The sequence below is a fragment of the Lepidochelys kempii genome, chromosome 12 (assembly GCF_965140265.1).
Source record: "Lepidochelys kempii isolate rLepKem1 chromosome 12, rLepKem1.hap2, whole genome shotgun sequence".
Classification (NCBI taxonomy): Eukaryota; Metazoa; Chordata; order Testudines; family Cheloniidae; genus Lepidochelys; species Lepidochelys kempii.
The window spans coordinates 38,415,602-38,428,593 of record NC_133267.1 but is presented as its reverse complement, the minus strand read 5'-3'; the positions used below and the strand labels follow the sequence as shown (position 1 = coordinate 38,428,593).

The 12,992-nt window shown below is 48.9% G+C and overlaps 1 protein-coding gene across 1 annotated transcript in view; it reads right to left on the bottom strand.

The window, feature by feature from the left end:
* ZFPM1 (zinc finger protein, FOG family member 1) overlaps positions 1–12,530 on the bottom strand; it is a 128,083-nt gene extending 115,553 nt beyond the window's left edge. Inside the window, exon 1 of the mRNA XM_073308173.1 lies at positions 12,509–12,530. The gene's annotated coding sequence lies outside the window, so the exon portion shown is untranslated. The remainder of the gene's footprint in view (positions 1–12,508) is intronic.
* Between the last annotated feature and the right edge of the window lie 462 nt (positions 12,531–12,992).

Here is a 12,992-nt window from a genome sequence, read left to right as displayed (position 1 = left end):
AGGCCGCCGCCCTCCGGCTGGCCGCGCCCACCGGATGAGGCGGACACGCCGCGGCGGCGGCGGCGGGCTCCGGGGCGGGGCAAAGGGGGAGTCCTGGGGCCGGAGCTGAGGGATGCTCCAGTGGAGCGGAGCCGGGAGAAACGGGCGGAGGGGTGGCGGAGCAGGGCAAGTCTGAGCCCTGCGAGAAAGCGGGTTGGGTTCCTAGGCTAGGAAGCCGCGGGTGCCCCCCGGCAGGGGAATGTTGGGGGGCCGGGGAGGGGAGTTTCGGGGTGTTCCCCCCCATCAATGACAGGGGAGTTTAACAGCAAGGGTGAGGTAGTCTGGGATGCCTGAAGTAATTGGCACCAGCTGAGTGAGTTTCCTTATTTCTGTACACAAAAGAATAAATAAATCCCCCCATCTTGTTATAACCCCTCAGCTCTCTCCCTGTCCCCTCTTCCGGGCTCATCCTCCTCTCTCATCTAATATTCGGATTGTCAGTTCTTTGCAGTAAGTCCTGTGGCCCAGATTCCATTTACATCAATGGGAGATAGGCCCAGAAGCTATTTACACCTATGTCTATCTTTGTCCTCTCTGACACACCTAGCACTCCGGTGGGCTGCATAAAATAATTATTTGCTTAGCTTTTCACCTCTAGAGCACTTCACCACAAACCTAATAACCCTGCCATGAGGTAGGTCCGTATCGTTTTTCACCAGCGGCGAAACTGAGGCATAGAAAAGTGAAGTGGTTTGCCCAAGCCTATAGAGAAAGTCAGGGTCAACGCTGGGATAAGAACGCAGCAGTTCTTGGATCCCGGTCCATTGGACCCCACCTTTTCTGCGTATACTGTAAAGTGAGAACCAAAACAAGACTAAAGGGTGCTGCACTCAGGCATGGGCTGGTAACAGGTTATAGTGATGGAGAACTGCACTCGTTTTGCTTAGTCCAGCATTCCAACAGGACAGAATACAGAGGAAAAGGGAAGTCAAAAGGGGAGTATAAGAGAACCTGTGGTTCTGATATGGGAAGCCGGCAACACTTCTTGGACCTAATCCCTTGATTTCATCATTATGGCCTATGCACCACTCAATACTTTCTCTTTTGCTACCTCTCTGGTTACAACATACATACATCATCTATCTCCTCTACCCCTCCCAGGATGTAGCTTTGTCTCTTGTTTTCCTAGCACAGGTTGCTATAAATTCAGATGGGGTTTAGACCCACAGGCCTAGAGAAATGGCCAGTCAAAAGCACTTCAGAGCCATCCATTGAGGAAGGAGGAAGTCACCTCGTTGTAGCTAATGGGAGTCATCCTTTGCTCTTTGGCCTTTTACCCCTTTGGCTCCTGGAGTGAGGAACTGGACGGAGCATCCAACCAATGCTGGTCCTTGGGGCTAACTTTTCAGCCGTGGTTACAGTCATAAAAGTTGGGCAGTTGGGTGACTAGGAGCAGTTAATGTTCAAGGAGGGTAGAACATTTGTGGAATCAAAGGTGAACCACGCCAGCCAAATTCTGCTCTCAGTTATCCTTGTGCAATCTTACTGAAACCAGTGGGGTTCCACAGATGGGGAGGCTGGGCTTGGCCCACTGTTCCTAGACTGTTCAGCTTCAAACTCCTTAAATCCCTCAGATTTTTGACAATCTTATTTTCTCTCTCTAAACATTTTGCTTTAGAAGCAGAAAGCTGCCAGGGCTGCAATGCTGCGGGAGCTCTGAATTCTCAGCAGTAGTGCTGCTTTCTGACATTGCCAAGGACGAGTCTGCCAAGAGTTTGTTCTCCATCTGTCCCTCCTTTGCAGACTGGGCCGTTTTTGTCTCAGATCTGTTGTTTATCTGCCACTGTTCAGAATCCAAGCCTTAAGGGCAGAGAACTACTGTAGGCTTGTCTGTGCCTCTCCCACAGCTTGATCCTCGCAATAGTCATGGGAGGTAAGGAAGCACTATTGCTTTCATTTTACACATGGGAAACTGAGGCACAGAGAGGCAATGTCACTTGTTCAAAGTCACACAGTGAGTCAGTGACATAGGTGGGAACAAAATGCAAGAATTCTGACTCCCAGGCCCTGATCAAACAGCTTGATCAAGTGAGGTTTTAGCCCAGCAAATAGGAAACCCTATTTTATAAAACTCACTTAACTTTAGAAAAGGAAAGGTTAAAAAAACCTCAGTATGTTTAGTCTTGAGAAAAGAAGACTGCGGGCAGACCCTCATAAGAGACTTCAAATATATTACGGGCTGTTCTAAAGAGGGCTGTGATCAATTGTTCAGAGGTCCACTGAGGTAGGACAAGAAGTAATGGGCTTAATTGCAGCAAGGGAGATTTAGGTTAGATGTTAGGACAAACTTTCTAGCTATAAAGATAGTTATGCTCTGGAATAGGCTTCTGAGGGAGGCTGTGGAATCCCCATCATTGGAGGATTTTAAAAACAGGTGGGACAAACACCTGTCAGGGATGATCTAGGTTTACTTGGTCCTGCCTCAGCACCAGGGGCTGGACTTGATGAACTCTCAAGGTCCCTTCCAGCCCGACATTTCTGTGAGTCTATGAAATGAGAAGGGCCCCAAGGCCCTAAGCATCTCTATACAATACAATTTAAAACCACATTTAAAAAAAATTCAGTCCAGCCACTGCCTACATCCCCTATCCTTTTCTGATTATTCCCATACCAGCAACTACCCTTTTCAGCTTTCTGTGTCTCTCTGCCAACGACCCCAAATACACCAAAAATAAAGTCCTATTGTACAGGGCAAAAAATCATCAGGGTCTGCTCATTGTGTGAGCCTTGTGTTGCAACAGGATGCACAAAGGGAAAGTGACCAATAACCTCCTAAAACACACAACAAAGTAACTGCAGGCTGAGCCCATATGTTAGTTTGTTCCCACAGCTCAGATGCCAGTGCTGTCCGGAAATAGCTGTGAGCTAGGTGAGAGAGCATTCTGTGTAACGGGCATGCAAATGAGCACCCAGTGCATCCCATTTTCCTTTGAAATCTCCGTCCCCAGCATTGCTGCTTGCAAGCAGCCTTTGAACGGGAGACAAATTCAGCATATTCCACAGACGTGCTTCAAGGGCCTTTTCGGAGTCATCACTTCAACCATCAGTGAGGTTGTCTCCTGGCTTTTGGGGTATATATGGTACCGTTATGGGCACAATGGTAATCTTGCAAGCAGATAACAGGGTATGTGGATTCCTGCCATCATCGGAGAAAGACTGAAAGACTGTAGGCACTGCTGTCTCCAGTGCAGCAGGCAAATGCTCAGCACGGCAAGACTTGCTGACATTGATCAACGCTCCTCTTTTCTTTTCTTTTCTTTTTTTAAGGGTTTTTAATTAACATCCTGTTTCAATCATGAGTTTTAAGCACCACATGATTCCAGTAAAGAGGTCAGACTCGCCATGAGGATGTCAGAATGAATTAAGTTAGGGATTAGGAAGAGTTCCAAGGGGCGGAGAGAGATCTTGCTGTGGGAAATGGTTCACTGTCACTGCAGTTGTCAAATTCTGCTACCAAATTGGTCGGGGCCAGTCACCCGAAGCAGCCTGGGTAGCACATAGTCAGTGTTTGTCTTTATCCTTCTGCACATTTCAATTCAGCTTCTAGTCTTGCTGGTTGTAGGTTCACATTAAACTGCAGGGCCGACAGATCTCCTTCCAGTTCACGCAGGCGCTGTGGTCTCGATCCTGCCCCGACTTACACCCAGCAGCGGGACTACCCACGTGTGTCGAATTGAGCACGTGTGTAAATCCGTGCAAGACTGGGGCCCATGGGAGTTTCTCACACGTGGAGCTCGACTGTCCTCTGCACCAGCTCATGATCAATCAGGCATAACTCCGTCGAAGGTGGGAGCGGGAGGTACAATGGCGAAAGGGAGAGGAGAATCACGTCCATCCTCTTTAGAAAATTCTATTTAGCATCTTTACTTTGTATCAGAAGGGGCTAGAATCTCTCTATAGCCGCGGGTGTCAGACCTTCGGAGCACCATTATGACAGTAAGGAGCTTACTGGCAGGATGGAAGCCCAATTGGCTGTGGCCAATTTCCATATACATTGAGATAATTTCAGAAATAAATGCACAACGGTAACACTATTTACTGAGCACCTCGCCTGGTTGCTTACGCATGTGTCTCCCTTGACAGACAACGAGAGAAATTGCTTGGTTGACTACAACAGAAACAAAAACCACGCAGCTGCTGAGGTTTGTGCTCATACCGCAGCAGTGTGAGACAGAGAGAGCGAGAGAAAGACAGGGGAGGTGCCTTTAGCAACTGGGGAAAAGTCAGGGGTCCCACAGACAATACAGCAAATGCATGTAGCCCAGGGACCAAATTCAGTACACACCCTGGTGTAAATGCAGTGTGACTCCACAGTGTGACAGTGCAAAGTGATCGCGGAAAGTGTGTCGCTTATCAATATTTTCCTTTTCACTTAGACACGAAACTCATCCATGTTTGCAACTGTTTTGGTTCAGTCACAACAACCTGAGAGAACACGAGCGACCTTAACCAAGGGTGAGGACAAGGCTGAGGCTAATCAGATACCAAGTGCTGGCTCTGGGGCAGAAATGCAGGAATAAATGGCTTCAAGGAATCTGTGTTGTTTGGACTGTCACAGCATGGGCCTATTTCTACCAGCCGTGAGCAAAGGGAGGAGCAGCTGAGGGTTGAAGGTGATGGTAAGACTGGGTTTCCATTATACCTTCTACTGTTATTTTGGCCCGGATCCTGCAAAGACTTGGGCACATGTTTAGCTTTACTACTTGGAGTAGGCCCATTGATTTCACTCATGGTAGTGAAGTTAAGCATGTCTTTGCAGGATTGGGGCCTTACTGCCTTCTCGCCCATGAGTGTATATTAAATGGAGGTTGGTAGGACAAACATTTGCCCTCCAGCTCAATGAATCATAGAATATCAGGGTTGGAAGGGACCTCAGGAGGTCATCAACTCCAACCCCCTGCTCAAAGCAGGACCAATCCCCAACTAAATCATCATTCTGTTTTCAAAACCCATGCATTGTTGCGTTTCTTTCCAAAAATCACCACTTCCTTGTTATTGTTGGGGGCTTGTTCCTTGTTTTAAATCAATGGCAACTGTATTGATGAGCAGCCCTGTAACAACAAAACAGCCCACAGAGCTCTGCCATCAGCAGCATCCCTACAAAAACAAAGCGCAATGTGGAACCCAGCATGCGTGACCAATCCTGTAATTGTGAGTCAACATGCACTGCCCCGTGCCTGTGGGCGACCCGACAATAACAAAGCAGTCCTCAAATCCTCAGCCAGTGTGACTACATCCCAGTACTCGCAAGCAACCCAACAATGACAAACCAGAGCATGTAGCCTGATACTCCTGAGAGCAACCCTGCAATACCAAACCAGTGAGCATGCATTGGGACGGAAAACACACCCTGACAGAATGAAACAGGTTTTATTCCTTAGAATTGTACATTCCTTGCCAGGGTCCTTTTAATTGGCCCAGCTCACTTTTGGCATTACACCAAGGCCTGTCAGATCCCCAAGGCCTACGAAGCTGCAGCTGCTTTGGACAAGTGCGTCTCACCAAAGACCAAATCCTGGGGTTTCTGCATGATTGTGATAGACGCCCTCCAGCCCCTTGTGTTCCCAAACCCCTCTTACTCCCTGCACCAAATGGGGCTCAGGCTTTGTAATCTCCGCAGCGGGCGGCCCAATCCTGCCAATGGGCCATAGCAGCCAATCGGTTCCAGTTACCTTCATCGAGGTGCGGCTGATCTTGCAGACTTTGGTGCTGCACATTCACTAGGGACATGAACCACAGATAATGGTTCTGACAGCAAGGCTAGCTGCACGGCCTCTGTGTGCAAGTGTGAGTGTGTGTGTGCGTGTTTGTGCTTTTCCCTGCTCAAGTCGTGTTTGCAGAGCGACTGTTCTCATGTAACAGAATAAACAGAATGTTTTCCAGAGGAGTGAATTACACGCCTGCAGTGCAGAGATAATTTGCCAGCAGCCCTGATTCCCGTTGTGCGGGAGGTGACATCTTTTTATGGAGCTGTGTACATTTGTATTAGTGCCCATTAATCTGTAGTGATATTATTAGAGAGACAGAGCGAGCGAGCGAGACTGTGTTGATGGAAGAATGTAACGGGAAAGGCCAGCCGCGGCTGCGCTTCAGCGGGGGGTGCGGGCAGGGCCACGCGGCGAGCCCTGGGTGTATTTTGGAACGCTGACCTGCACTGAGTTTGGTCGGACCCAACGGGGCCCTCATAACATGGGGGCATGGGGCAGGCCTCACCCGTGCAGAACCGTCTCGGTGAATATGCAGTGAAGTCACGAGAACAGTCTCCCCCCGCCCCCAAGGATTCTGCCCATTCGCTCTGAAGCTGCAGACTCACACTCACACACACACACACACTCAATTCGCTGCCAGAGAGTGATGTAGAACGTGCTGCCACCTTCTGGCCAGGCCAATTTTCACTCGTGTGTGAGATTCATCCCAGGGCCTTGGTTTGTTCCTAAAGGCTGGACAATTCCCTGCCAAACCCTTAATGGTAGTTCAGAGGCTTTTCAAGCGGTTTAATCTGAATTTGCAGTGACTGCCTCAAACGCCTTTTCTCACCTGTGCACGAATTGGTGCCACGTGCGCCTCTCCTCGTGACAAACGCAGCCCAAAGAAAGGCATGGCTGTGTCAGTACCGAGGCCAAAGGGACGCTCTGCAGAGACAAGAGATGGTAGGTTCCTTGACCAGAGCCGTGTCATCTTATAAGTTTATAAAGTACCCAGCATAATGGGGACCCAGTCCTGATTGGTGGCTATGCCCTCTGCTGCAACATCTTTATTTATAATAAGCTAATTCATCCTAGGGGGAAAAACACCCAATCCCTCCCTGGTGTTGTAACATACCCCACTTACAAACATCCGCTGGGTGCTGTGCTGGTCTATGATCGTAAGAAACCAGAAAGGTTTCAGGTAAACCAAAAAACAGCAATGCAGATGACTCTGGCCTGTATTAAAAGAGCAGTGGCAGCATCTACATCCCCGTGGTTAATGTTCTGACACAAGCTAAAATGGCAACACAACGTTGTGTAGCCGAGTCCACATGGGAGGGTGATGCTGTTTCAACTAAGTCAGTACAAACCTGTGTGCCAGCAAGGCCTCTGTAATACCAGCCTGCCAGCCCCATGGAATACTTGGGCTGCTTTTCACTGCTTCTACGGGGAAAGCTTGGTCCTGCTCTCATTTGCCCCAGCGTAAATCTGGACTAAACAACACCGACATCTAGGTTGGCAGCCTGTTACCCTACTGGAATTTGACCAGGAAACAGGGGTAACAGCTCTAACTTTGGGGGGAAAGTGCCAGGGGTTCTTTCATGACCACATTCAATGGTCTCAGGTTATTGCCATCTGCAAAAGCTGGCGAGTCCACCAGCGCAGTGTCTCCTGATGTTCTTCGGGGACAGGAGTTCACAACGGACTCAGAGGCCAAAGTGACACCACTTCCCGCAACACCGAGGCTTCCTTTGTTGTCTCCAATCCAGCTACTGACCAGACCAGACCTGATGCGCGATCTGCTGAGATCACAGCTGGAGGTGGCGTGGCTGAGGATCGGCTACAACCAACATACACGGGGAGTGCCATAGCTTTCATGTTTTCTTCTTTATCTCACTCTTTCTTCCTGAGATCTTCTGTAGCACCAATGTGCAGCAATGGTATTCCCTGGGAGCCGCCTTCCGCTAGCTGATTCCTGGAGGGATTTGCAGGCATTTCTGCCCAACAGCAGATTGTCCCTTCGCTTCTAAATGCTGTGATCACCAAAGGCAACTCTCGCTCTCTCTCATATTCTGCCCAACAACTACCCCCCTTCTCTTGCAATCCTCGCAAACAACATTCTCCTCTCCTGGTGCAACCTCAGTGACATCTCCCTGTACGTTAAATGAAGATGCATTAGCAACAATGAGGTGAGACGTGTTCCCCTACGAGTACGAGCGTAATTAATCACTGGAACAATTTACCAAGGGTCATGGTGGATTCTCCATCACTGACAGTTTTAAATCAAGATGGGATGTTTTACTAAAAGATCTGCTCCAGGAATTATTTTGGAGCAGGTCCATGGCCCGTGCCATACAAGTGTGTGTGTGTGTGTGGAGGGGTGGGGGGGAAGACTAAACAATCACAGTGGTGCCTTCTGGACTTAGAATCTGTGTGTGTGTGTGTGGGTGCGTGCACGCACGCATGTGTAGTTTGCTGTTACTGACGTTTAGCTCCACAGCCTGGAGACGTACAGGACGTGCGGCTGGATGCCTTTTGTCTTGGAGGTGATTTATTACTATGATCATAGAGTCATACTGTAGATGCCAGAGATGGAAGAGACAGGCTCATCCCGAGAGTCAAGTGATGCTATTCAAGTCCAGGCACTAAGTCTTTCTTGGCAGGATAGTCAAAGGTGCGGAGGGTTGGTGATTTCCATTGATGCTAATGGGAGTTATGGGTGCTCACTCCCATGGCTTAGGTCAGCTATAAATGGCCAGTGATGGCTAGCCCTGGTTTTCTTTGTCAGTAAAGTGTGTGTAGGGGGAGTGGGAGATAGATTAACCATGACTAATTTGGAATGAAGGCCCATTTTTAACTCTAGAATATATTTAGTCTCCTAAAATAAAACCCCTTTAGCCTTTGATGGCAGCTTCACGCCCATGGTACCTCTCGTCATACCCAACGCATTGTGGAGGAGCTTAAAGCCCTAAAGCTAGAAGAGTTAGGCGTGCGGCTTAGAAGCCAGGTCAGCTGAATTCTGTGTGCACTTTTGGGAGCAAACAGCTGCTGTGGGAAGTACTGGATTTGCAAAGGAATAGAGCTGAGCAAATAACAGAGATTCTCACAGTTCAATCCTAGCCAGCCTGCTTGGGTGCTACTCATAGGGCTTTTTATTCACAGGTTTGCAAGCATTTGGCTGCGCCGAGCAAGGCGTTATGCATGAGAATGGCTGTGGAAAGGAAAAGCAACGTGAACATATTGCACCCAAAACGTTCAGACAGCCGTTTTGACATCTCTCTCTCTCTCTTTTTCTTTTTTGCTCTGCACAATAGCTCTGTCGCCCATTCTGAACGTTGGCTGATGACGTGTGAACAGGAAAAGGGCCCTCCCTGTTTGTTTTTGTCCCCAGAGGCTAAACATATCAAATAACATATACGTAACGTCACATGCCATGGGTGACCAATCACACAGTGCAACTGAACACTGAGCAGTTCACAACTGAACCAGAAGCTAGTGTTCACTTGTGTGAAATATTTGGCACAATGGTTGTGAACAGCAACAACCCCCCCCCCCCGTAAAGATCACAATCAGGTTGTGGACAGAAAAGCGGGCTGCACTGGTCAATTCAATTATTTGCTGTGCATAATTTGCTTGGGCATAAAACTTTTCCAGTTGCTTTCTTGAGTTCTCTATGCAATGAACATAACATTTGAGAGCATTCGTTTCCATTTGTCGTCTAAAAAGGAAGAGAGGGGTTCAAATGCCCTGCAAGAGAGATGGATCTTGGCCCAGGGGCACTGAGAATGCTGGCTACATGCCATCCTCTGTGTGTGCCCTCCAGCGATCAAGCACTGCAAAGGCCATTATCTACAGCTGTGCATCCTCACCAGTGCCAGGGGAAATCCCAACTCAAGCTAGTGCTGACTGGGGCAGCATTAACTTATGCAAGCTCCCCACCTCTGCGCACTACAATTCCCCCTCCCCGTGCCGGGGTTTGAGTAGCAGTGGTATTTAGGGAAGATCATGGCTGCCGGGCTCACTCAGGACTAGAGGGGCCGGGGAGGGGTTGTGGCAATGTGGAGGTACAGGGCTTCTCCAGACAGAACTGGGCTTTGCTCAGTCTTAGGAAAATCGGCCTGAATCCCTGGCCCTGTAGGGCCTGGAGAGGGTGGCACCCCCACCGACCTCCCCAGACAGGAGGATGGCAAGGAAAGGCTTCAAGTGCAAATTCATAAAGTTTCCGAAGTGGGAAAAACCCACTAAGAGAACAATGTGGCACAGCCCTTTCCCCCTTAGTACTGGTGCGCATGGTTGCCAACTTTCCCGCAGTAAATAAGCACCCCGACTTTCGCAATAAGCCAAAAACCAAGCGAATCCCATTTCACAACAAGGCCAAAACAAGCCAATCCCTAAGAACCCCAAGACTCCGTGTGACTAGATCCCCCTGGCGTGCAGTCTGGGCCTGTGGCGGGCCCGCTGTGCACCCCTGACTCTCTCCCCTCCTTGCCCCTGCTTGCCGGGAGCTGATCAAAAAAAAGAAGCAACAAGCCACAACAAGCCAAAAACTAGCCAACAAGCCACTCACAAGCCAATTAAGCCAAAATCAAGCCCAATTTCTGCGTTTTTTGCACAGGTTTGGCATGTCTGCTGGCGCATCATCTCACCTGCCTTTTGATCCCAAATTCCAAAACAATACAGGATGCAAAATCCTGGGCTGGATGCTCCACTGGTGTAAATCAGGAGAGTGCCAGTGGAGTTGGGGGTGGGGGGCAGATCCCTAGCGAGGATGAATCGGCGCAGCTCCTGTTTTAGTCAATGGGCCGGATCCCCAGCAGTGTAAGTTAGCAGGGTTCCGCCGGAGTCAATGGAGCTCCATCAATTGACACCAGCGGAGGATCAATGAAACTCCACTGATTGACACCAGCTGAGGACCTGCCCCTCTGTCCCTAGTTACAGATAGCGTCGGGTCAGCGTCTCCTATGTCTGCTCAGATCTGAACCTCATCTGACCTCCTAGTTACACCTATTGCAGCTCTTCCCACACACAGCCTCTCCCCCTGCCTCCCCCGACACAAGTCTCTCTTCTCCCGGGTAGCCGCTGCACAACTAGAGTTAATCTTTCGCTGCAAAAAGCAAACCAGCTTTTCCTTTCTCATTGGAATTATGTTGGTGGAGGCCTGCAATCTTCTAAGTGTCAAATGCACCAGAGCCGCTCGGTGATAATGCAGGTCTCAGCAAACTCAAGGGCTTCAGGGAGCTGAGTCTGACTGATGGATGGGGGGGTTCTTTTTCCCAGGCAAGAGCTCCGATCTGGGAGGCTCCCCTGCTCCAGCAGGGGTCCTGTCGTGCTGCTTATTATGCACAAGCCATTTTCTGAGCTGAAATGTGAGGGGCGCTCAGGTTGCACGGCTCAGAGGAGATAAAAATGACACATTTTGCCTGCAAAAGGGAAAGTAGAAAATCAAGTATCTCCCCATCTGTAAATATTTCCTTGTCTCCTGCCCAAAACCACAGAACCAAAGCCTACACTAGCATCAGAGGTTTGCTGTCCCTGGGGCATGGCAGGGGTCAGAGTTATGGGAGGGAGGAGTCAGACAGATCAGATTCACATGCTGCTAATGCTATCCTGAATGAAAGTTAATAGTGGTCCGGATCTAGACACACTGGGCACAGTTTTGCTCTCAGTTACACCCTGCAATGAAATCCTGAGCTGCAGATGACAGGTACAGTTAGTACCAGATGAATCACACACAACTGAGAGGACAGGACTAGAACACTGGGCCTTGAGCGCCAGAACCCGCAGGCACCTGCCACTGGAACTAAAGGAGCACCCTGTTCCTGGGCCATGCTGCCAGGGTCCAGGGGTTTTAAGAGTTTAGGAGTTGCAGTGGTCAGCGATGCAATGCCTAACTGATTTAGGAGCCTAACTCTCATTTTCAGAAGTGATTCGATCCCATCCACTGTCAATGAGACGTTGGCTCTTAAGCACCTCAAACCCCATTGAAAATGAGACTTGGGCTCCTAAATCACTTAGGCATTGCAATGCTGACTGCAGCAACACCTCAATATCTTTGAAAATCGGGGCCTAGGTCACTCACCCTTGTTGTGGGGCAGTCACCGGAGGGCATTGTCACACGCCCCATCCCTCCCCACCCCCAGAGGCAGACTCCAGTCTTATAGCATAGACAGACTCCTCTGCCCAGGTAGGACGGGGGCCGGCTCCAGTATATTAAGACAATCAGAACAACTGACCAACCGCATAAAACCCCGACGTTTCCGTGCCCTGCAGCTAAACCTGTTGCTTTCCGCCGAGCTGTTTTTGAGGCACTGCCATAATGAATCTGGAGGAGGAAGAAAAATGCAAGAGCAAACAGGAATGAAATATTCCTCTCTCTGGAGGGTTTGTAGCCCTGGTGAAATATAGTCGAGACAAAGCATAAAGATCCTATTTCCAACTCTATAATATTTCCTGCCAAAACAACTAAAACGTGATGCTCTAAATTTTCTGCAAAATTCTTCTGAGGTTATTTTTCCCTTAAATTAAGCCATACTAATTATTTTCAGCCGGCTTTATCTCCACTCTGCAACACACCAGGAGGGTGCAGGCGGCAAGCATTTTAAGCCTCCATAAACAAAAGAGTAGTTTGGAAAATAATTCTATCAATTAATCAAATTAATCCTGCAGTTTTCGTTACAAGCCCCAAGTGGCAGGGATTCTAGCCTGCGGTTATGAGCTATCTCTCACTGACAGCGTTTAAATGTTATGATTGCAACAATAATTAAAGAATATAATATGCTCACGCTTTGTGCCAGCCTCCTACCTTCAGACCTCAGTGCTGTGCCGGCAGAGGTCACCTTGAGGACAAACTGATACTGACCAAATTATGCCAGATGCGTCCCTCTCCCTCACGGACAAGACACCAGCATCATTCCATGTCATTCCCTTCCAAGCTCTGAAATGCAGTAGCAGCTTGTTGATCTGCACATCACTAAACCTCATAAACTATGCAAAAACATTGGGGGGCTCTTTGCAAACCGTTCAGAGATTTTAAAGCCAAATCAGCTTGTGGGATTATCTAGTCTGATCTCCTGTATAACAGAAGCCAGAGAATTTTATCCCGTTACCCCTGCACTGAGCCCAATAATGTGAGTTTGCCTGAAATGTATCTTCCAGAAAGGCAACCAGTCTAGATTTTAAGACCTCCAGAGTTGGAGAAAATCTACCACCTCCCAGTAGATAGGAGAGTGACTCAGGTTTCTTTACATTTCCACAATGACAGCATCA